The sequence below is a fragment of the Bufo bufo genome, chromosome 1 (assembly GCF_905171765.1).
Source record: "Bufo bufo chromosome 1, aBufBuf1.1, whole genome shotgun sequence".
Lineage (NCBI taxonomy): Eukaryota > Metazoa > Chordata > Amphibia > Anura > Bufonidae > Bufo > Bufo bufo.
In genome coordinates this window covers 441,260,474-441,283,480 of record NC_053389.1, presented here as the reverse complement: position 1 = coordinate 441,283,480, position 23,007 = coordinate 441,260,474, and the positions used below count along the sequence as shown (strand labels likewise).

At 45.5% G+C, this 23,007-nt stretch overlaps 1 protein-coding gene and 1 long non-coding RNA gene across 3 annotated transcripts in view; both read right to left on the bottom strand.

The window, feature by feature from the left end:
• Nucleotides 1-23,007, bottom strand: part of DRAM1 (DNA damage regulated autophagy modulator 1) — an 85,979-nt gene that overhangs the window by 34,907 nt on the left and 28,065 nt on the right. The window contains exon 1 of one of the 2 annotated variants that reach the window (XM_040407675.1): nucleotides 21,058-21,184. The exons of the other annotated variant lie outside the window; for it this stretch is intronic. The gene's annotated coding sequence lies outside the window, so the exon portion shown is untranslated. Of the gene's footprint in view, nucleotides 1-21,057; nucleotides 21,185-23,007 lie in introns of those variants that run through there. 2 annotated transcript variants of the gene reach the window in all.
• Nucleotides 17,711-20,172, bottom strand: LOC120979134. Its single transcript, XR_005774247.1, has 3 exons — nucleotides 20,161-20,172; nucleotides 19,445-19,450; nucleotides 17,711-17,844 (listed from the first exon to the last, which is right to left on the bottom strand). It is a non-coding gene; the product is annotated as an uncharacterized LOC120979134 (long non-coding RNA).

The window sequence follows — 23,007 nt, the reverse complement described above, 5'->3', positions numbered from 1 at the left end:
AAACCCACGCGAGTAGGTACCCAATTGCAGTCAGTTTTGACTGCGATTGCGTTCCGTTGTTCAGTTTTTATCGCGCGGGTGCAATGTGTTTTGCACGCATGTGATAAAAAACTGATTGTGGTACCCAGACCCGAACTTCTTCACTGAAGTTAAGGTTTGGGTTCAAGGTTGTGTAGATTGTATTTAGAGATGAGCGAACTTCTGTTTTAAGTTCGGCGTCTAAAGTTCGGCTTCCGGTTAGCGGAGGATCCCGATATGGATTCCGAATTCCGTTGTGGCCCGTGGTAGCGGAATCAATAATCGGCCATTATTGATTCCGCTACCACGGACCACAACGGAATTCGGAATCCATATCGGGATCCTCCGCTAACCGGAAGCCGAACTTTAGACGCCGAACTTAAAACAGAAATTCGCTCATCTCTAATTGTATTATTTTCCCTTATAACATGGTTAGCATCCATGTTATAAGGGAAATTAATAAAGATCGGGTCCCCATCCCGATCGTCTCCTAGCAACCGTGCGTGAAAATCGCACCGCATCCGCACTTGCTTGCGGATGCTTGCGATTTTCACGCAGCCCCATTCACTTCTATGTGGCCTGCGCTGCGTAAAAAAACGCACAAAATAGAGCTTGCTGCGATTTTCATGCAACGCACAAGTGATGTGTGAAAATCACCGCTCATGTGCACAGCCCCATAGAAATGAATGGGTCCGGATTCAGTGCGGGTGCAATGCGTTCACCTCACGCATTGCACCCGTGTGGAAAACTCGCCCGTGTGAAAGGGGCCTAAGAGAGACAAGACATTGAGCCCTCAACAGAATAAGCAGGTAAAAACCCAGAGACCTGAATCCCACCTGGATAACAGGTCTGGGAAACAAGACACTTACTTGCCGCTGCAACAGGATGATGGCAGCTCACTGACTTAACTATTGGTTCACCCCTCCGTGAAACCATTAAGCCCCCTTCCGGAGGAATAACACATAGGGAAACGTCTTGCACACATGCTGGGACAAACAACACCAGACCAGACATGTACAGTAACTACAACAAGACGTACAACACACCCTGAACACAAACGCACAACAAACATACAACAAGTGAGGTAGGGTACAAGGAGAATACAAAAGGAAGACAATTTATGTCCAACAAGGTGGCCCTCAAGGACTGAGCAGGTTAACCCAGGAAAGGAGCAGAGCTCCATCAACAAACAAGGCTGGAGTACTACTGACTCCAGCCTGGAAGCCACAGGAAATATAAACCTCTTAGTCAAACCCAGGACACACCTAAATCTCCACCAGCTAGATAATTAACCCCTCCGGCACCAGACAAGGAAGGCCGAAGGAGAAAGAAGGAGGCTCCTACATGCAGTAACCACAGCATGCACAGCAACCGTGTCACGGCGCACACCAAAGGCCGAGGCAACTACCTATATACAGTATATGTATTTGCCTAATACATGTGAAAGCATGTGTTGCTCTCACACTCTTCCTGTCTTCATCTATTTTCTGGTTTTATTGAAGTTAGATCACTCAAAACAGAGCAGACTAAAACAGTACACCTAAAGTTTCCGGTGCTTGTATGAAGAAGACACTTCTACTGCTTCTTATTTCCTGGCCTGCACAGTAACAAATTTCACTACCACCTGAGTACAAGGGAATCCAGGAGGAGGGATTGAACATGTGTGAAAGCCAGTAGTGGACACAGTAGGTCGACATTCTAAGAGGGAATTAAAAAAAATACAACGTTAGTTTCTCAATTCCTTGGCTATAAAGCTGTCTGTGGCACCCCTCATTTCAGCCCTGCTTTCAAGTGTTTAACCTGCTTTGAACTTTGCATGCACAGATATTATTTGGGGGTAAAACACACCCTTCCAACTGACTATGTGCTTTATTCCCATCCACCAAAGTCTTCACAAAGTTAAAGGGGTTCTGCACTTTGTTTTAACTGATGATCTATCTTCTGGATAGATCATCAGCTTCTAATTGTCTGGGGTCCGACACCCGGGACCCCCGCCGATCAGCTGTTTGAGAAGGCAGCGGCGCTCCAGCTGCGCCGTGGACTTCTCACTGTTTACCGCTGGCCGAGTGACGTCACGACTAGTATCAACTAGCGTGGGCGGAGCTAAGCTCTGTTCACTTGAATGGAGCTTAGCCCCGCCACGCTAGTTGATACTAGTCGTGACGTCACTGGGCCGGCGGTAAACAGTGAGAAGGCTGCGGCACTGCTGTAGCGCCGCTGCCTTCTCAAACAGCTGATCGGCGGGGGTCCCGGCTGTTGGACCCCCGCCGATCAGAAGCTGATGATCTATCCAGAGGATAGATCATCAGTTAAAACAAAGTGCAGAACCCCTTTAAGTAAATGCTAACTTGTTCAGATGTGCATACCCCCAAACAGTCAACAGAACAGAAAGCCCAATGTTACCACAACTTGTCTGTTCTGACTACAGACATTTGTCTGATAGGAGGAGTTAAAAACTCTCAGACCCCCATGTACAGGGAGAGCAGGTATGCCCATGTTCAGAAACTGGCTGGTGGTAACCATCTATATAAGAAAGTGGAGCTTAAAGGGGTTTTCTGGGTGTTCAGTGACAATGGCCCATCATTAGGATAGGTAATCAATATCTGATTGGTGGGAGTTCAACTCCCGGTACCCTCACTGACCAGATGTTTGATGAGACCACAGCTGTTCATGGCTACTTCCTTGGTCAGTGATGTCATGTTTATTGGTCACATGGCCAATTTGCAGCTCAGTTCCACTCAAATGAATGGGCCTGGGCTGCAAAACCAAGAAAAGCCAATATACAATGTAAGGCGCTCCACGTATTCTGTGAGGACGCAGCAATGGACACCGAAGCACTGTGGGCTCTTCAAACAGCTGATTGACAGGGGTTTCAGGAGTCAGAACTCAGCAATTATATACTGATGACCTATCCTGTGGCTAGACCATAAATAAAGAAGTCCCTTTAAGTTACATAGACGACTAAACATGCACATTAATGCCTGAGCCCAGTAAAGGCGTATTTAGAGGAGGAGCATCAGATTGTAGGCAAGGAAACGTTCCTTTCCGACAGTCGGATGCTCATTCAGTGGAGGAGAAAGCTGCATTTACATGCATAGATCACCTCCACAGTATGCGGGATCCCTATTTCGATCGCTCGTCCTCATACAGCTGCATTGTTTCTGGGCAGCAGATCTCAATTTACACAGCAACATCTGCTGCCCAGAAACAATAATTAACGTGCCTGCACGAACAAGATCACCCGATGAACGAGAGTTTCCATATTTCTATTATGCACTCAAGTAAAAAGAGAAGTTTATTCTTCTATCTCTGGCCTGGTTTCCTGACTCCTACCACACCATACACTGGCCTTTTTCACTGCAACCACCAACATCAAGGGCACCCAAAACTACCATCAGGGAGGAGCCCCCAACTACAGTGACTGCTCCAAGTGAAGAAAAGGTGTAGCCTCCTCTCACTGCACTAGCCCTAGGGAGTAACGCCCTGAAGGAAACCACTGTGACACATTCTATAGTCAGAGCCACTACCACTCCAATCGTCCATTCCAGCTCCTCAAGGGCTTGAGATGCAATGCATATTTGGAAGTTAGGTTCAAACCTTCTTCTGCATCAGAAGGTGTCCACTTCATTTGCAGGGTGCAATCATGCCAATCCTAACATGTAGTCCAAGTGTCAAATATCCTACAATCACTGCTTTCAGCACTTTATCTATCAAGAGAGGCCTGTTTGCTATCTTTCTGTCACTACCAGAGCTTTGGGACGTTCTCACAGCTCTGTTTCTCCACCCCTGTGATGATGTCACTACTAGAGCTGGGAGGAGTTCTCACTGCTCTGTTTACTTTTGGTTTCCTTCCTCCCAGCTGTTCCTCATGCGTTTGATTTCCCTCTCTTTATATTACCCCTCCTCCTATTGTAGGGCGTGTATTATAGTTCTCATTTCAGTTGTAGCTCTTGCTTTAGTATCTTCACTTGTAGCTATCAGTTCACTGGACCTGTGTTCTGCTGCAGCAAGCACTCCGGATATTGCCAGCTGTCCTTGGATCCGTCTTCTCTGCGGCTGCAACACCTTCAGCTAAGTGTACAGACATTGTTGTGTACCTGTTTATTTTCTGACTGGATCTGAGGTGGCCACAGTTCCCTCATATACTGAGTAGGCACCGGTGGCCGTGCCCCTTCCACTATTGTAGGGGTTACAGTGGTCATCAGTCTTAGGCACGTGGGCATGCCTCGTTCCGCCATTTGGATCCGGGCATGTGCTTTAGCAGCATTAGGGAGAGCTTTGAGGGTCGGACAGGGGTCACCCTTTATCCTCCCTAGTTTGGGTCCGTCAGTAGCTCTTTAACTGTGTATACTATTGTTGCTCACATACAGCCGTGACATTATAATCCACCAAAACCGTCCTTTTTTGACATGGATCCGCTTTCTGGCCTGGTTGACCGCATGCAGGTCTTTCTTTGAAGTAGCGGATCTCCGTCAATCTATGACTCAGCTTCAAGCATTGGGCTCTGCTCCAGCTCATGGAGTCTGTTGCGAGCCAAAGGTCTCACTTCCGGAGACGTTCTCCGGGGGCAGTGAGAATTTTGTTCGCTTCAGAGAGGCATGCAAACTCCATTTTGCTTGTGTCCCCCACTCCTCTGGTAATCAGGAGCAGAGGGGAGGATTGTCATCTCCCTGCTCAGGGGTAATGCTCAGACTTGGGGCTTTTCGCTGCCATCAGGGGATCCCTCCCTTCGATCCGTGGAAAGATTTTTTGTGGCCTTGGGGGCAGATTTATGATGACCCGGATCGTGTTGCTCGGGCCCGAATCTAACTTACATGTTTTATGCCAGAACAAACTGTCTGCGGAGCTTTATTGTTCTGAATTTCGGAGATGGCAGCTGATTCGGGTTGGAATGATGCTGCACTCCGGAGTCAGTTCTGTCATGGTCTCTCAGAGAGATTGAAAGATGCGTTTGCTTTCCATGAGAGACCAACGTCCTTAGAGTCTGCCATGTCATTGGCGGTACGCCTTGACAGGCGTCTAAGAGAAAGAAACGAGACCTCTCTGTCCAGCCATTGTCAGTCTAGAGGCAGTGGTGCGGACTCATTCAGTGTGCAGGGGCCTCATCCTGTCTCGCTCCCCTCTGAGGAGGAGCCCATGCAGCTAGGTCGACTTGCCCCTGATAAAAGAGGATTTAGTCCTCAGAGTATGGTGTGTTTTTGTTGTGGGGGCATAGGTCATTTGGCAAATGTTTGTCCGTCTAGGAGATTCTTGAACTGTACTAAGAGTGATAATAAGAGAAAAACCTCAAAAGGTAAATCATCAAACTCTGCTTCATCTGCTACTTTGGGCAAAGTTGATGTAGGAATTGATGCTTTTCCTCTGACCTGCAGTTCCCGTTTTCTCCTGTCTGCCAGGGTGGCGCTAGAGAGCAAAGTCATTTCTTGTGAGATTTTTGTCGATAGTGGAGCGGCCGTCAATCTTATTGACACTCAATTTGTAGCCATGCATGGTTTTCAGGTTTGCACATTAGAAAAGGATATACCTGTTTTTTGCCATTGACTCTGCTCCACTCTCACAGAGATCTCTGAAGGGCATTGTTCACAATATCCGGCTAGCTGTAGGTGACACTCATGTGGAGGATATATCTTGTTTTGTCCTTAACGGATTGCCTTCTCCTCTAGTTTTGGGGTTACCCTGGCTCACTAGACATAACCCCACTATTGATTGGCAAGGAAGGCAAATAAATGAGTGGAGTGACTTTTGTAGAGAGAATTGTCTCACAGCGACTTTTGCAGAGGTGTCTACTAAAACTGTGCCATCATTTCTCTCTGATTTCTCGGACGTGTTTTCCGAGAGCGTGTTCAGGAGCTACCTCCTCACCGGGAGTTTGACTGTCCCATTAACCTCATTCCCGGCGCCAAGCTGCCAAAGCACGCCTCTAACAATCTCTCACAACCGGAAAGAATCGCAATGCGAACTTATATCTCCGAGAGTCTCGAAAGGGGCATATTCGTCCCTCAAAGTCACCTGTTGCCGCGGGTTTTTTTTTTGTTAAAAAAAAAGATGGCTCTCTGAGACCTTGCCTAGATTTTAGGGTGGCTGAACCGTATCACGATTCGCGATCCCTATCCCCTTCCTCTGATCCCAGATCTCTTCAACCAAATTGTTGGGGCCAAGGTGTTTTCCAAATTGGATTTGAGAGGCGCGTACAACCTGGTCAGGGTCAGAGAGGGGGATGAATGGAAAACGGCCTTTAATACCCCTAACGGGCATTTCGAGAATCTTCGTTATGCCTTTCGGCCTGATGAAGCTCCGGCCGTCTTTCAGCATTTTGTTAATAGTATTTTCTACCATGTTAATGGGGAAATTTGTATTGCTGATCTTGATGATATTTGATTTTTCTCCCCTGATGTTCAGACCCATCAGTGATCATCTTTTTCAGGTTCTGCAGATTCTGCGGGGAAAATAAATTGTACGCCAAGCTGGAGAAATGTCTTTTTATGGTATCGGAGATTCAATTTCTGGGTTTTCTCTCTCTCTGCTTCTGGTGTTCGCATGGATCCGGAGAAGGTCCGTGCTGTACTTGAGTGGGAGCTTCCTGAGAATCAGAAGGCATTGATGCGCTTTCTGGGTGTTGCGAACTATTACAGAAAGTTCATTTTGAATTATTCCTCTGTTGTCAAACCCCTCACTTGACATGACAAAAAAGGGGGCGGATTTTTTCCTCTTGGTCGGAGGAGGCGCTTGCAGCCTTTCTAAGATTAAAGAGAGTTTTGCGTCTGCTCCGTCTTGGTGCATCCCCGCTGTTTCTTACCTTTTATTGTTGAGGTGGATGCTTCCGAGGGTGGGTGTGGGTGCGGTTTTGTCCCCAGGGCCCTTCTCCTGCCAAATGGCGACCCTGTGCCTTTTCTCTAAAAAACTCTCCGGCAGAGAGAAAACTATGATGTGGGAGATAGGGAGTTGTTGCCATCAAGTTGGCTTTCGAGGAATGGCGCCATTGGTTTGGAGGGGGCCACGGCATCCCTATCTCCGTTTTTAACCGACCATTAAGAATCTGGCGTACTTGGAGTCGGCCAGGCGCATGAATCCGAGACAGCCAGATGGTCTCTGTTCTTCTCCAGATTCAATTTTGTTGTTACATTCCGACCTGGGATAAAAAATTTGAAGGCTGATGCTCTCTCTCGCTGTTTTCCGGGAGGAGGAAACTCCGAGGACCCGGGTCCCATTTTGGCGGAGGGGGTTAGTTGTTTCTGCTCTATATTCCGATTTGGAGGCCGAGTCCAGGCTGCCCAGACTGAGGCACCTGCCCGTTGTCCTTCTGGGAAGTTGTTCGTGCCTCCGAGCTACGTCACAAACTCTTTAAGGAGCATCATGATACGGTTCTTGCTGGTCACCCCGGGAGTAGAGCCACGGTAGATCTCATTGCTCGGAGATTTTGGTGGCCGGCTCTTCGTAAGTCGGTGGAGGGTTTTGTGGCTGCTTGTGAGAACGTGCGCTCGCGCTAAGGTCCCTCGTTCACGGCCTTCAGGTTCCCTTCTCCCATTACCCATACCTTCCCGTCCTTGGACACACCTTCCATGGACTTTATCACGATCTTCCTCGTTCCTCTGGGAAGTCGGTGATCCTGGTGGGGTGGACCGTTTTAGTAGGATGGCTCATTTCGTACCTTCCCTGGTTTACCCAATGCTAAAACGTTGGCGCAAGCTTTTGTCGACCATATTGTTAAATTGCAACGGCATTCCCTCTGATATTGGTTTCCGATAGAGGCACGCAGTTTGTGTCCAGGTTCTGGAAGGCTTTCTGTCTCTCGCCTGGGGGGTTCGGCTGTCCTTCTCTTCTGCTTTTCACCCGCAGTCGAATGGTCAGACTGAGCGCCTCAATCAGAATCTGGAGACATATTTGCGCTGTTTTGTGGCAGAGAACCAGGAGGATTGGTGTTCCATTTCTCCCTCTTGCTGAGTTTGCTCTGAACACCGTCGTCAGGAATCTTCTGATAAGTCACCATTCTTTGGTGCATATGGGTTCCATCCGCAGTTTGGGACATTCTCGGAGGGGCTCTTTCTGGTTTACCTGAGGAGGAGAGATTTTCCTCGTCTTTGTCTACCATTTGGCAAAAGATTCAGAGTAATCTTAAAAAGATGAGTGAGAGGTTAGGCGTGTGGCTGATAAGAGAACGTGTGCCTGGTCCGGACCTGAATGTGGGTGATCTGGTGTGGTTGTCTAAAAGAAATATTAAACTGAAGGTTCCCTCCTGGAAATTGGGTCCCAAGTTTATTGGCTTATAAAATCTTGTCAGTCATCAATCCTGTTGCCTTCCGTCTTGATCTTCCACGGGTTTGGAAGATACATAATGTATTTCACAGATCTCTCTTAAAACCATATGTCCAGCCCACGTACCCTCCTCTTTGCTCCTCCTCCGATTTTGGTTGATGGCAATCTGGAGTTTGAGGTTTCCAGATTGTGGACTCTCGCATTGTCCGCGGTTCTCTTCAGTACCCTCGTTCATTGAAGGTTATGGTCCTGAGGAGAGGATGTGGGTTCCGGTGTCTGACATTAAAGCCACTCACCTCATCAGGGGCATTTCATAGGGCTCATCCTGAGAAGGTGGATCCTGGGTGTCCGGAGTCCACCCGTAGAGGGGGGGGTACTGTCACTACCAGAGCTTTGGGACGTTCTCACAGCTCTGCTTCTCCACCCCTGTGATGATGTCACTACTAGAGCTGGGGAGGAGTTCTCACTGCTCTGTTTACTTTTGGTTTCCTTCCTCCCAGCTGTTCCTCATGCGTTTGATTTCCCTCTCTTTATATCACCCCTCCTCCTATTGTAGGGCGTGGATTATAGTTCTCATTTCAGTTGTAGCTCTTGCTTTAGTATCTTCACTTGTAGCTATCAGTTTCACTGGACCTGTGTTCTGCTGCAGCACAAGCACTCCGGATATTGCCAGCTGTCCTTGGATCCGTCTTCTCTGCGCTGCAACACCTTCAGCTAAGTGTACAGACATTGTTGTGTACCTGTTTATTTTCTGACTGGAATCTGAGGTAGCCACGGATCTGAGGTGCCCTTCCACTATTGTAGGGGTTACAGTGGTCATCAGTCTTAGGCACGTGGGCATGCCTCGTTCCGCCATTTGGATCCGGGCATGTGCTTTAGCAGCATAGGGAGAGCTTTGAGGGTCGGACAGGGGTCACCCTTTATCCTCCCTAGTTTGGGTCCGGTCAGTAGCTCTTTTACTGTGTATACTATTGTTGCTCACATACAGCCGTGACACTTTCTCTTTTCCCAATTATCTGCAGCACTCCGCAGAGCAGTGTCCCAACCATCAACAACCAGTGGCACAAGAATCAGGATTTATACCATGATTCTGGCTCAGAATCATATTTCAAGACAATGTAGCCGGCTTGTAGAAGTGAACTTTTCACCAAAATAATATTAACGGTAACTTTATTAATTCACCTTTTTAATAGATTGTGTCTCTAGTTTATTGTTGACACACTGAAGAGAACTTACATCTCTCATAACCATACTGGTACCAGACACAGAGATTGATATTATTCAGTGTAAGCTTTACATAGTTCCTCTTTTAAATGGGAATGCTGAAATATCAGGTGTAGTGATGTAATAAAAATTTCCCTTAGCAATGACGAGCCCAAGAGGACTACATTATAGAGCTAGCTGACAGTTATGGTTTATATCAGTTTAACAGCCTGCAGGGGAGCTTTGTGGAAGTACATTTATGGTTTCAAGCACAGATGTGACTGAATCCTGTGAAACAACTGAAAATATGTCATATTCTAGGTTCTTCAAAGTAGCCACCTTTTGCTTTGATTACTGCTTTGCACACTCTTGGCATTCTCTTGATGAGCTTCAAGAGGTAGTCCCCTGAAATGGTTTTCACTTCACAGGTGTGCCCTGTCAGGTTTAAAAGTGGGATTTCTTGCCTTATAAATGGGGTTGGGACCATCAGTGGCGTTGAGGAGAAGTCAGGTGGATACACAGCTGATAGTCCTACTGAATAGACTTGTTAGAATTTGTATTATGGCAAGAAAAAGCAGCTAAGTAAAGAAAAACGAGTGGCCATCATACTTTAAGAAATGAAGGTCAGTCAGTCAGCAGAAAAAATTGGGAAACTTTGAAAGTAAGGGCTATTTCACCATGAAGGAGAGTGATGGGGTGCTGCGCCAGATGACCTGGCCTCCACAGTCACCGGACCTGAACCCAATCGAGATGGTTTGGGGTGAGTTGGACCGCAGAGTGAAGGCAAAAGGGCCAACAAGTGCTAAGCATCTCTGGGAACTTCTTCAAGACTGTTGGAAGACCATTTCAGGGGACTACCTCTTGAAGCTCATCAAGAGAATGCCAAGAGTGTGCAAAGCAGTAATCAAAGCAAAAGGTGGCTACTTTGAAGAACCTAGAATATGACATATTTTCAGTTGTTTCACACTTGTTTGTTATGTATATAATTCCACATGTGTTAATTCATAGTTTTGATGCCTTCATAGTCATGAAAATAAAGAAAACTCTTTGAATGAGAAGGTGTGTCCAAACTTTTGGTCTGTACTGTACATGCAACAAAATATAGTTTTTTTCTGTACATTTTACTCTCTGGTAGCAACCCCTACTGTTTATACTTCTGGTCTACCTTCTCCTGCATTCAGAGATGGACTAACATGCCAAATAGCTTCTCTGCTCCCTTCCCCTCCCCTCAATGCTCGCAGAGTAATGCCATAGTGAAGCAGGTGATGTGGTTTAGAGACCTTTAAATCACTCATAAACTAATTGCAGTTCATCCTGGGAAATGGAGGCACATGATGAGCTTCTGCCCACCCATTGAAAGGCAAACAAGTCCACCAGATATGTGAGTAAGAAACAGTTTTAACTTTGGGATAATCCCTTTAATGGAGCTTCTACTTTTTGTAAATGCCCTGAGTAGGACATACCGTTGCAAGAAAAAGTATGTGAACCCTTTGGAATGATATGGATTTCTGCACAAATTGGTCATAAAATTTGATCTGATCTTCATCTTAGTCACAACAATAGACAATCACAGTCTGCTTAAACTAATAACACACAAAGAATTAAATGTTACAATGTTTTTATTGAACACACCATGTAAACATTCACAGTGCAGGTGGAAAACGTATGTGAACCCTTGGATTTAATAACTGGTTGAACCTCCTTTGGCAGTAATAACTTCCACAAACATTTCCTGTAGTTGCAGATCAGACGTGCACAACGGTCTGGAGTAATTCTTGACCATTCCTCTTTACAGAACTGTTTCAGTTCAGCAATATTCTTGAGATGTCTGGTGTGAATCGCTTTCTTGAGGTCATGCCACAGCATCTCAATCGGGTTGAGGTCAGGACTCTGACTGGGCCACTCTAGAAGGCGTATTTTCTTCTGTTTAAGCCATTCTGTTGTTGATTTACTTCTATGCTTTGGGTCGTTGTCCTGTTGCAACACCCATCTTCTGTTGAGCTTCAGCTGGTGGACAGATGGCTATAGGTTCTCCTGCAAAATGTCTTGATAAACTTGGGATTTCATTTTTCCTTCAATGATAGCAATCCATCCAGGCCCTTACGCAGCAAAGCAGCCCCAAACCATGATGCCCCCACCAACATACTTCACAGTTGGGATGAGGTTTTGAGGTTGGTGTGCTGTGCCTCTTTTTCTCCACACATAGTGTTGTGTGTTTCTTCCAAACAACTCAACTTTGCTTTCATCTGTCTACATAATATTTTGCCAGTACTGCTGCGGAACATCCAGGTGCTCTTGTGCAAACTGTAAACGTGCAGCAATGTTTTTTTTGGACAGCAGTGGCTTCCTCTGTGGTATCCTCCCATGAAATCCATTCTTGTTTAGTGTTTTACGTATCGTAGATTCGCTAACAGGCACTGTAGGATTCTTCTTCACCTCATTGAGCAGTCTGCGCTGTGCTCTCATCTTTACAGGATGGCCACTCCTAGGGAGAGTAGCAGCAGTGCTTAACTTTCTCCATTTATAGACAATTTGTCTTACCGTGGACTGATGAACAGCAAGGCTTTTGGAGATACTTTTATAACCCATTCCAGCTTTATGCAAGTCAACAATTCTTAATTGTAGGTCTTCTGAGAGCTCTTTTGTGCGAGACATCATTCACATCAGGCAATGCTTCTTGTGGAAAGCAAACCCAGAACTGGTGTGTGTTTTTTATAGGGCAGGGCAGCTGTAACCAACACCTCCAATCTCATCTCATTGATTGGACTCCAGTTGGCTGACACCTCACTCCAATTAGCTCTTGGAGATGTCATTAGTCTAGGGGTTCACATACTTTTTCCACCTGCACTGTGAATGTTACATGGTGTGTTCAATAAAAACATGGTAACATTTAATTCTTTGTGTGTTATTTGTTTAAGCAGACTGTGATTGTCTATTGTGACTTAGATGAAAATCAGAACACATTTTATGACCAATTTGTGCAGAAATCCATATCATTCCAAAGGGTTCACATACTTTTTCTTGCAACTGTATCATCATTTTCAGCATTTCTCCACCCTCTGTAGATACATTTCAGCTACCTGCCATTGTCTTTCTATCTTGACCATGGGAATATTTTGTACGTTTGATTAGTTCTAACTTCTGAACAAAATTTATGAACTGGCTCCCAAGAAATTTTGATTTCCCAACAGCGGCCCTTCACTATCTGAATATAGTTAAAACTTATCGGGCCAAAATTAAAGTATGCTACTCCAAATTCAGTTCAGCTGTTGTAGACATACCTCCAAACTGTTCCAGATCAGGAGGGACAGTCCCAGATTTAAACAGCAGTCCCATGAGGGAGGCAGTATGTTCAATGCAATGGTGAAGTAGGGAGCCAACAGCACCTTGCTCCACCATTCCTTGGCCTGTACACTCCCCAGCAGGCAGGTGCTGTGCAGTGTCTGCTGAATGGAACAAAGCATAAGCCTGGGGATGATGTGATGTGCTGTGTTCATCAGGAGAACAGGGCTAAGTGATTATTATGGCATTCTTTTATTAAAACTACACTTTTAAGGGGAACACTAAGAGGACAGCACTATTGTAATGGGGCACTAAGAGGCCACCACTACTGTAGGAGTGAACTGAAGGGCACTACTGTATGGAAGCACTAAGGAGGTATTCTACTATGTGGGGGCACTAAAGGAACATAACTACTGTGTGGGGAGCTAAAGGGCATTCTACTGTGAGCACTAGGTGGGCCTAACTGTGAGGGGCACTAACTCAGCATTTGAACTGTCAGAGGGTACTTAGGGGGCATAACTACTGTGTGCAGGCCGTAAGGGAGCATTCTTCTGTGACGGGAGCACTAAAGGGGCATTCTATGTGTGTGGGCAGTAAGGTAGCATAATTACAGTGTGAGAGTACAAAGGGGACTGTGCAGGATTGAACCTTTATAGATAGGCATTGGGCAGAGTTAGAGGCATGGCTTACTGTGAAAAAAAATTGCTTTGGCTTGCTGCGCAGTCCAGAGCATGTCCAGCTCCAACCATGGATCCTCATCACTGCTAACTAGCTATTGGCAGGCGCACCTTGGCTCAGGAGTGACACCTTCAAGTGTGAATGTGCTTCTATTTTATCATGGGAATAGTATTTTTGTGCACTTTTGCCACGTCTATCCCACAGGTGACCTTGATTAGGTGGTACATATAGCTGTGCGGGCTCCCACAGGCGACCTTGATTAGGTGGTACATATAGCTGTGCGGGCTCCTCCTCTCATTAGTTGCTTGATTGCACACAGAAGTAACTAGTAGCAGCACACTATTAGAGATGTCGCGAACATAAAATTTTCCGTTTGCGAACGGCGAACGCAAATTTCTGCAAATGTTTGCGAACGGGCGAACTGGGCGAACCGCCATAGACTTCAATAGGCAGGCGAATTTTAAAACCCACAGGGACTCTTTCTAGCCACAGTAGTGATGGAAAAGTTTTTTCAAGGGGACTAACACCTGGACTGTGGCATGCCGGAGGGGGATCCATGGCAAAACTCCCATGGAAAATTACATAGTTGACGCAGAGTTGGATTTTAATCCATAAAGGGCATAAATCACCTAACAATCCAAAAATGTTTTAAACAACGTGGTTTAAAACATCCAGTGTGTGTATACGATCAGGTATGATGTTGTATCGATCAGGTAGTGTAAGGGTTAAGCCCGCTTCACAGACATTGACAGACCAAACTCCCCTTTTAATGCACCGCAAACAACCGCAAACAGTCCATTTGCCCAACCGCAAACTTCCCATTTGCACAAGGTTGGATACCAAGCTAGCCATGTCCCGTTGATGTCATTGAAGGTTTCTTCCTCCACCCAGCCACGTACAACAACAAGGGTCCCCGAAAGGTGAATTGAATAGATTTTTCAAACGGGGAGATGGTTAAAAAAACGCTGGCTCCCTCCCCTTTGTTTGAATCCACGCCACGGTCACTGCGTCTGCGCCGTGCAATTTACTGTCACACCCGTGAGTGGTATTTTCTGTAGTACTATTCTCATCAGTTTAATCCCTGTATGGTCCCCAATCTGGGATCCATTTATTAAATGGATTTTTCGAACGGGGAGATGGTTAAAAAAACACTGGCTCCCTCCCCTTTGTTTGAATCCACTCCACGGTCACTGCGTCTGCGCCGTGCAATTCACTCTCACACCCGATATGGGTGGTATTTTCTGTAGTACTATTCTCATCAGTTTAATCCCTGTATGGTCCCCAATCTGGGATCCATTTATTAAATTGATTTTTCGAACGGGGAGATGGTTGAAAAAACGCTGGCTCCCTCCCCTTTGTTTGAATCCACGCCACGGTCACTGCGTCTGCACCGTGCAATTTATTCTCACACCCGATATGAGTGGTATTTTCTGTAGTTCTCTCTTCTCATCAGTTTAATCCCTGTTACGTCCCATATCAGGGATTGCCTTTTGTGAAAAAAAATTTAGGCCGGGTACCTTCGACTGCCTTCACAGTGACAGACCAAACTCTGATACACCAAACTGAATTGATTTTAGGAACCGGGAGATGGAAAAAGCAGCTTGGTCGGTCCTCTTACTCCCAAGTTGGGGCACTGCGCGTGCACGGAGCAATGTGCTGTGACACCCTATATGAGTGGTGTCTTAACTAGTACTATTCCTATCAGTTTAATCCCTGTTACGTCCCCTATCCGGGGACGTGTGTCGAATTGATTAACCATTGTCGACTAAACGAACCATTACGACATCCGACATAATTTAGTTCTGAGCTTTGTAATTGCTTTGTATTGGAATTGATGGGGATTTTTTAAATTGTCTGCATTATTTCTAATAAACTATTAAGAGACTTTATTATGATTTTTTTATGTTATGTATTAAAAACCCACCCACAAAATTTATGTTTTTTCTATGAAAAATTATCCAGCCGATCGCTTTTGGTCTGATCATAATGAAGCAACGGCCTTATCATCTGGGGTGTGGCAACATTGCCAACACACTCATAGAGGTGATGATCGCTTCATTGTGATACGCAAGCCCCTTCACCACAACAAGGTAACGATCACGAAGGGGAATTGACACTTGTATGTGCCTTTTTTTTTGTTTTGTTTTTGCAGCCACAGTGCAGCACCAGAGGCCAGAAAAATTAGGCATGTACACTGCGTGCAGAATTATTAGGCAAATGAGTATTTTGACCACATCATCCTCTTTATGCATGTTGTCTTACTCCAAGCTGCATAGGCTCGAAAGCCTACTACCAATTAAGCCTATTAGGTGATGTGCATCTCTGTAATGAGAAGGGGTGTGGGTCTAATGACATCAACACCCTAATTAGGTGTGCATAATTATTTGGCAAAATGGGTCAAAAGAAGGACTTGACAGGCTCAGAAAAGTCAAAAATAGTGAGATATCTTGCAGAGGGATGCAGCACTCTTAAAATTGCAAAGCTTCTGAAGCGTGATCATCGAACAATCAAGCGTTTCATTCAAAATAGTCAACAGGGTCGCAAGAAGCGTGTGGAAAAACCAAGGCGCAAAATAACTGCCCATGAACTGAGAAAAGTCAAGCGTGCAGCTGCCAAGATGCCACTTGCCACCAGTTTGGCCATATTTCAGAGCTGCAACATCACTGGAGTGCCCAAAAGCACAAGGTGTGCAATACTCAGAGACATGGCCAAGGTAAGAAAGGCTGAAAGACGACCACCACTGAACAAGACACACAAGCTGAAACGTCAAGACTGGGCCAAGAAATATCTCAAGACTGATTTTTCTAAGGTTTTATGGACTGATGAAATGAGAGTGAGTCTTGATGGGCCAGATGGATGGGCCCGTGGCTGGATTGGTAAAGGGCAGAGAGCTCCAGTCCGACTCAGACGCCAGCAAGGTGGAGGTGGAGTACTGGTTTGGGCTGGTATCATCAAAGATGAGCTTGTGGGGCCTTTTCGGGTTGAGGATGGAGTCAAGCTCAACTCCCAGTCCTACTGCCAGTTTCTGGAAGACACCTTCTTCAAGCAGTGGTACAGGAAGAAGTCTGCATCCTTCAAGAAAAACATGATTTTCATGCAGGACAATGCTCCATCACACGCGTCCAAGTACTCCACAGCGTGGCTGGCAAGAAAGGGTATAAAAGAAGAAAATCTAATGACATGGCCTCCTTGTTCACCTGATCTGAACCCCATTGAGAACCTGTGGTCCATCATCAAATGTGAGATTTACAAGGAGGGAAAACAGTACACCTCTCTGAACAGTGTCTGGGAGGCTGTGGTTGCTGCTGCACGCAATGTTGATGGTGAACAGATCAAAACACTGACAGAATCCATGGATGGCAGGCTTTTGAGTGTCCTTGCAAAGAAAGGTGGCTATATTGGTCACTGATTTGTTTTTGTTTTGTTTTTGAATGTCAGAAATTTGTGAATGTTGAGATGTTATATTGGTTTCATTGGTAAAAATAAATAATTGAAATGGGTATATATTTGTTTTTTGTTAAGTTGCCTAATAATTATGCACAGTAATAGTCACCTGCACACACAGATATCCCCCTAAAATAGCTAAAACTAAAAACAAACTAAAAACTACTTCCAAAAATATTCAGCTTTGATATTAATGAGTTTTTTGGGTTCATTGAGAACATGGTTGTTGTTCAATAATAAAATTAATCCTCCAAAATACAACTTGCCTAATAATTCTGCACTCCCTGTATATATATATTTAAAAAAAGCAGACTGATGTACCAGCCCTGAAAAGGGCTTTTTGGGGTGCTGTCAGGACGCTGTGCTTACAGCAGATGAGTCTGTGGACACAGAACACTGCCCTAGCTAACGCTTTCCCTATTGAATCAGCAGCAGCAGCACTGTCCCTCCTCTCACTGAGAATGCAGCTTCCGAATGAATCTAAAATGGATGCTGTCCAGGAGGTGGGAGGGTCTGGGAGGGAGGGTCTGCTGCTGATTGGCTGGAATGTGTCTGCTGACTGTGAGGTACAGGGACAAAGTTAACTTAATGATGATGTATAGGGGGCGGACCAAACATCGCATATGTTCACCCGCCGCGGCGAACGCGAACAAGCTATGTTCGCCGGGAACTATTCGGGACATCTCTACACACTATATGTGCAGGGTCTGCTTTCCTGAACATAGATGCCCAACGGCAAAGGTAGGTTTAGATGTTTGCATCTATTGTATGAGTGCATTATTTTCAGTGTTTTTTCTTTTATAGACGTAGCCATGCACATCCGCATATCCACTTATCATATTGTGCAGGATGTTTTTTTATCTTTTTCTGTGATTTTTTGTTTAGTCTGTAGTATACACTTAAAGGAGTGGCACCATCATGTGTTAATGTGCTTCTATTTTATCCTGGGAGTAGCATTCTTGTGCACTTTTGGCCCGCCTAACCCACAGGCGACCTTGATTAGGTGGTACATATAGATGTGCCGGCACCTCCTCACATTGGTTGCTTGGTGCACACAGAGGTAACAAGATTATATGTGCAGGGTCTGCTCTCCTGAATGTAGATGCCCAATGGCATAGGTTGGTTTAGAGTAGGACCTGCCTGACTGAGACCACCTTGGCATGGGTAGGCGGGCACAGATGTGTTTTGATCAAAATATATTGGCTGAGAGTCTCACATTTTAGCATATCAGAATGAGGGCTTAGTCTATATATAATGTTTACATCTATAGTGCATTATTTTCAGTGATTTTGGTTTTATAAATGGCACCGTGGCTCAGAAGCACTATGATGCAACCCATGGTATTGCGATCACTTATCCTCATACAGCTGCATTGTTTCTGGGTAGCATAGCGCTGCTTTAACAGTATGATCTGCTGTCCAGAAACGATAATTTGCCTGCTTGCGGGAACAACAGTTTCACCTGATGATTGAGCGTTTCACTCATTCATCGGGTGATTGGCTTGTCGGAAAACAAGCATTTGCAGGAACGTTCGGCCCCAATAAGCTGCCCGACTATCAGGCCACCATTAGTTTACATATCCTTTCATACTATACATAACAAAACAAGGAAAAAATGTTAAATCATGGTAGCCACAAGTTTCTTAACTGTGGGGTACGGCATATGGTTTGCTGCCAAGAGGTAGTTAAACGGGTTGTCCGGGTTCAGAGCTGAACCCGGACATACCCATAATTTTATCTAGTCATCCCCCCTGATGTTAGCATTGGAGCGTTTCTTTTATTTACCATAGCACACTGCCGGGCGGAGGCTTCCGCCCAGCAGTGTGTTCGGTGACGTCACCAGCTCTGACTGGCCGGGTTTAGCGATGCCCTAGCCGTTTTACAGGCTAGGGCAGCGCTAAAGTCCACCCATCAGTGCCGGTGACGTCACCGGGCTCACTGCTGGGCGGAAGTCTCTGCCTGGCAGCCCTAAGGAGAGCCCGGTTCGTCACCGGAACTTCAGAAAATGCCGATTCAGCTCAGGGCCAAGGAGAGCATCGGAGCATGAACTGCTCTGATGCTCAAGGCAGGAGAGTGAAAATGGGGATATGTCCGGGCTCAGCTCTGAACCCAGACAACCCCTTTAAGTGCTCAATCCATACCCATGCCGCATTACATGCTTCTCATTTACAGTAGGCCCGTAGTGCTTGCAGCTGTTGTGAATTTCTAACTGTAGTTTGGTATAATTCAGAAACCAACCTTCACTTACAACCCACACACCTTAGTGGTTATCACTCAAGGAGAACGTGTTGCAACCCATTGTGGGGGCTATCTTATCTGGACAACGTCTTTCTAGCCACTAACTATCAGTGGTTCTTGTGGAGCTGATTGGAAACATTCCCTGCCTAAATGAGGTGTTTGCCAGATGTCTCCGGAGCCAGTACACAGTGATCAACTGATTGTAACAAGAACTCTCATATTATTATCAGCAAGAGATCGGTACATAGCTTTATGATCAACCACATGCTATTAAAAGCGCCTTAAATCACTAAACGGAAGACCAAAAATGTTATCTACTGATTGAAAACAGTTATCTTGATGCAGGACAACCACAAGATTGTCACAATAATTTCCTCATTCATAAAGTGCAGCAGTGAAAGTGCAGGGTAGATAAACAATGTACCCAAACTAAAGATATTACTAGCTATATTTCTCAGAAGGAGATATGACCACCATTACTGATGCTTTGCCTCTCTGCTTGGACCTAACATCTCAACATTGTTTCTCTCACTTTACTACTATCATATCCTTAGTGTTCATCCCATTTGGTCATTTTTCAAAACATACTGGTGACTTCAAACAACTATGGAGCAATTGTCCTTGAACACCATCCAATCAAATACTCATTATTGATATAGAAACAAATCAAATTAGAACTGAACTGAAATTTGGGTCAAAACTGAATTTTTGGCCCTTCATTTTGGTTGAATTTCTCAAAATGGCATTAGTTATTTTACAAATCAGAACACAGGAAAGACAAAGAAGGAGGATCACAGGACCCCAGGTGGTCTTTGTGTGCGTGTGTGTGTACACATAGTGACAAGCACTTGCCGCCAAAAAGCAAACATTTTGGACCATGTTTTTTCAAAACAAAAAAAATCCTACAGTGCAGTTTGTTTATAAAGAAGCTGTTTCTTACCACCAGCTACCATGCATTTACCCATAGCCATATATGTCTCTGTATCATTACTAATACTGGCTAGGCATGAGTTGCATACAGTCCTAGGAGACCCCAGAATGTCACCCACAACCTTTCAGTGGAGCACTTATGATTCCAATCAAATTTATTCTAATCCAAATCGCCCCACCAATTCCTCCTAATCTGATCCAAATCAAATCAAAAAAATTTGCTCATCACTATATGGAAGGTATTATCTCTGAACTCCAGCTGACCAATGAGAGGATCAAGGGTATCTTTACTAGTCTAGAGAGCAATGTAAAAGCCAGTCACAAGAATTATGCAGTGTTAGCCGCATCGGACTGGCCCACCAAAATACCAGAGGATCTTCCAGGTTCTCATACCATAGTGGGACCCAAGGACCAGGAGAAAAAATAAACATTCAGGACTGCCTTTGGAGCCAGTCTTGTGCCATTAGTGTATATTTCTTTGAATTAAAAACCTAATAGACTTTACCGATGATATAGTGGTTGGGTCCATAGAATAATTTTCTCTGGTGGGCCCAAGGAACCCCAGCCCGACATTGAATGTTAGCACAAATATATAATTTCGTACTTGTCATTCTGTGTTTCCATCATCAGAATAAAGCTACATTTAGCTAGACAGAAATAGAAATGAAGCTGGATTATACATACTCATTGTAACTGGCCATCTGTGACATCCATATGATGCAGTATTTTGGGTTCCAGGGGAGCAAGGGATGGTTTAACGTTGTGATTTCAGCAAATTCCCCATATACTGACCTTAGATTATTATGTGTGGTTCACATACAGAGGAATGCAGAGATAAGCACATGGGGCTAGCATGATACAATAACAATATTAATGTTGTACATAGTTCCCATAGGATTAATGTCACAATATTTTACACAGTGACGATGGGTAAGATCATTGTAAAATAACCAAATGAATAGTTCCTCAAAGTGCACACAGGAATACTTCCTTCTAATGCTTATTTGAATATCTATATTTGGTTCCTTGTTCTAACAGTTTTTCTTAGATGTCCTTGCTTTCACATGAAACACATAGTTGAAGGCCACAGACTTTTCCCAGGTTGTGGCCTGGGCAGTCCAGCTTCATAGGTACCATGACATCATCATGGGCGTCCGCAGGAGGGGGCAAGTGCCGCAAACTAACCCAGTACTACTATTTTGTTGCGGGCATCCACCGGCCGACTAACAACAGCACTGCCACTGAGTGGAAGCACATGCCCGGCCTGAAAGAGTGAGGAGGGGGCGGGGCCCGCGGCCGCTCCGAGCTCCGCTGCCTGGCCTGCCTGTCTCTAGACTCTGCAGACAGTGGCTGCTGGAGCGTGCCGCAGGCTCGCAGCTCCCGCACAGCACAGGCACGTCTTCACGTAATGTTGCCAGTGAGCTCCGCCCCCAGTAGAGCCTGCCTGCCTGTCACTGACCCAAGTTCGGTAACGGTTCCAACATCAAGTTCCAAGTTTCCTTAACGTTATTACAGGAATTTATATTGTACAAAGAAAAAGAAAGATAACATAACAACAAGTGCATGGATCATGATGACATGGTGGATGATGGATCCCATGTCTGCCACTGGTCTGAACCATGAGATGGAGTGGGAGAAATGTGCTTGGGGAGGGGGGGGGGGGGATGTGCTGCTGACACTGGCCCATGGAGGGGTCCGAGGGGGAGAAATGTGCCATTCGGGGGGGGGGGGGGGGGTCACTGGTGGGAAGTGTGCTGCCATTATGGAGGGGGGGAGAAATAATGTGACGCGAAGAGGGTGATGTAAAAAGAAGGGGGTGATGACGGGTCACGTGACATGGAGGGGGAGAAATGTGACATTAAGGCCGGGGCCCGGGGGGGCATCATTGGGGGCACTTTTTACTGGCACATTATTAGGTTGCACTATGGGGTCACTTCTTACTGGCACATTATTGGGGGCACTTCTTGCCAACACATTATTGGTGGGCACTATAGGGGCATCTACTGAGGGCGAGGCTACAAAGAAGTGGTATGTTATATGGAGGGCTCTGTACAGTAGTATTTTATACTGGGACACATTATGGTGGGTACTATGGGGAAGGGGAGAGGAATACTATAGGGTCATCTACTGGGGGCACTAAGAAGGGGTATTTTATGCTTTAAAATTATGGGGGACACTGAGGGCATCTACTGGGGCACTATATAGGGGCATTTTATACTGGTACATTATGGGGGCACTAGGAGGAAGGGGGGAGAGGAGCACTATGCAGCATTTACTGGCGGCACTATATAGGGGTATTTTATACTGGTACATTATGGTGGCACTATGGGAACATTAGCTCAATTGGGGGCATTACAAGGGGGTATTTTTTGCACTGTCTAATATAAGGAGAATTAGTTCTACTGGGGGCGCATTATGGTGGGCTTTATTACTCCCCCATGGTATGACCCCCTAGTAGCAGCACCAGCCTCTCCCTGCTCTGCTATACCTCTGCCCCTTCTCCAAATCCTTATTATGAAATCTTTCTCATTAGGATAAAACACAACATCAGCTCCGCCGAGCCCCCGGCCAAAGTGTTGAAGTGGTGTCCGAGATCCCTAAGGGCCAAGCCAAGTAATTGTAAGTTTTCATGTAAAATATATTTATGTTATACACATATAGCCTACACTGTGCCACACAATATACAGTTTCTTCTGTATGAACGTCCACAAATTAAATCTCCGAACTGATTGATGAACCAGATGTGTGGGCCAGCCACGATTAAACCTATTATTGTTTTTATTGATGAGAGTACTCCCTGAGTGTCAGGTGTGGGAAGACCAGGTGGTATATGAAGGGGTAATACTGGTGGTAGGCCTGGTATTCTGCAAACCATCTGCTTGTAAGTTACATATGACAATGTGGATCCAATTTGATCAGGAGAGCCAGGTCAAACACCCTGAGTTTTATCACTTGCTAAAGC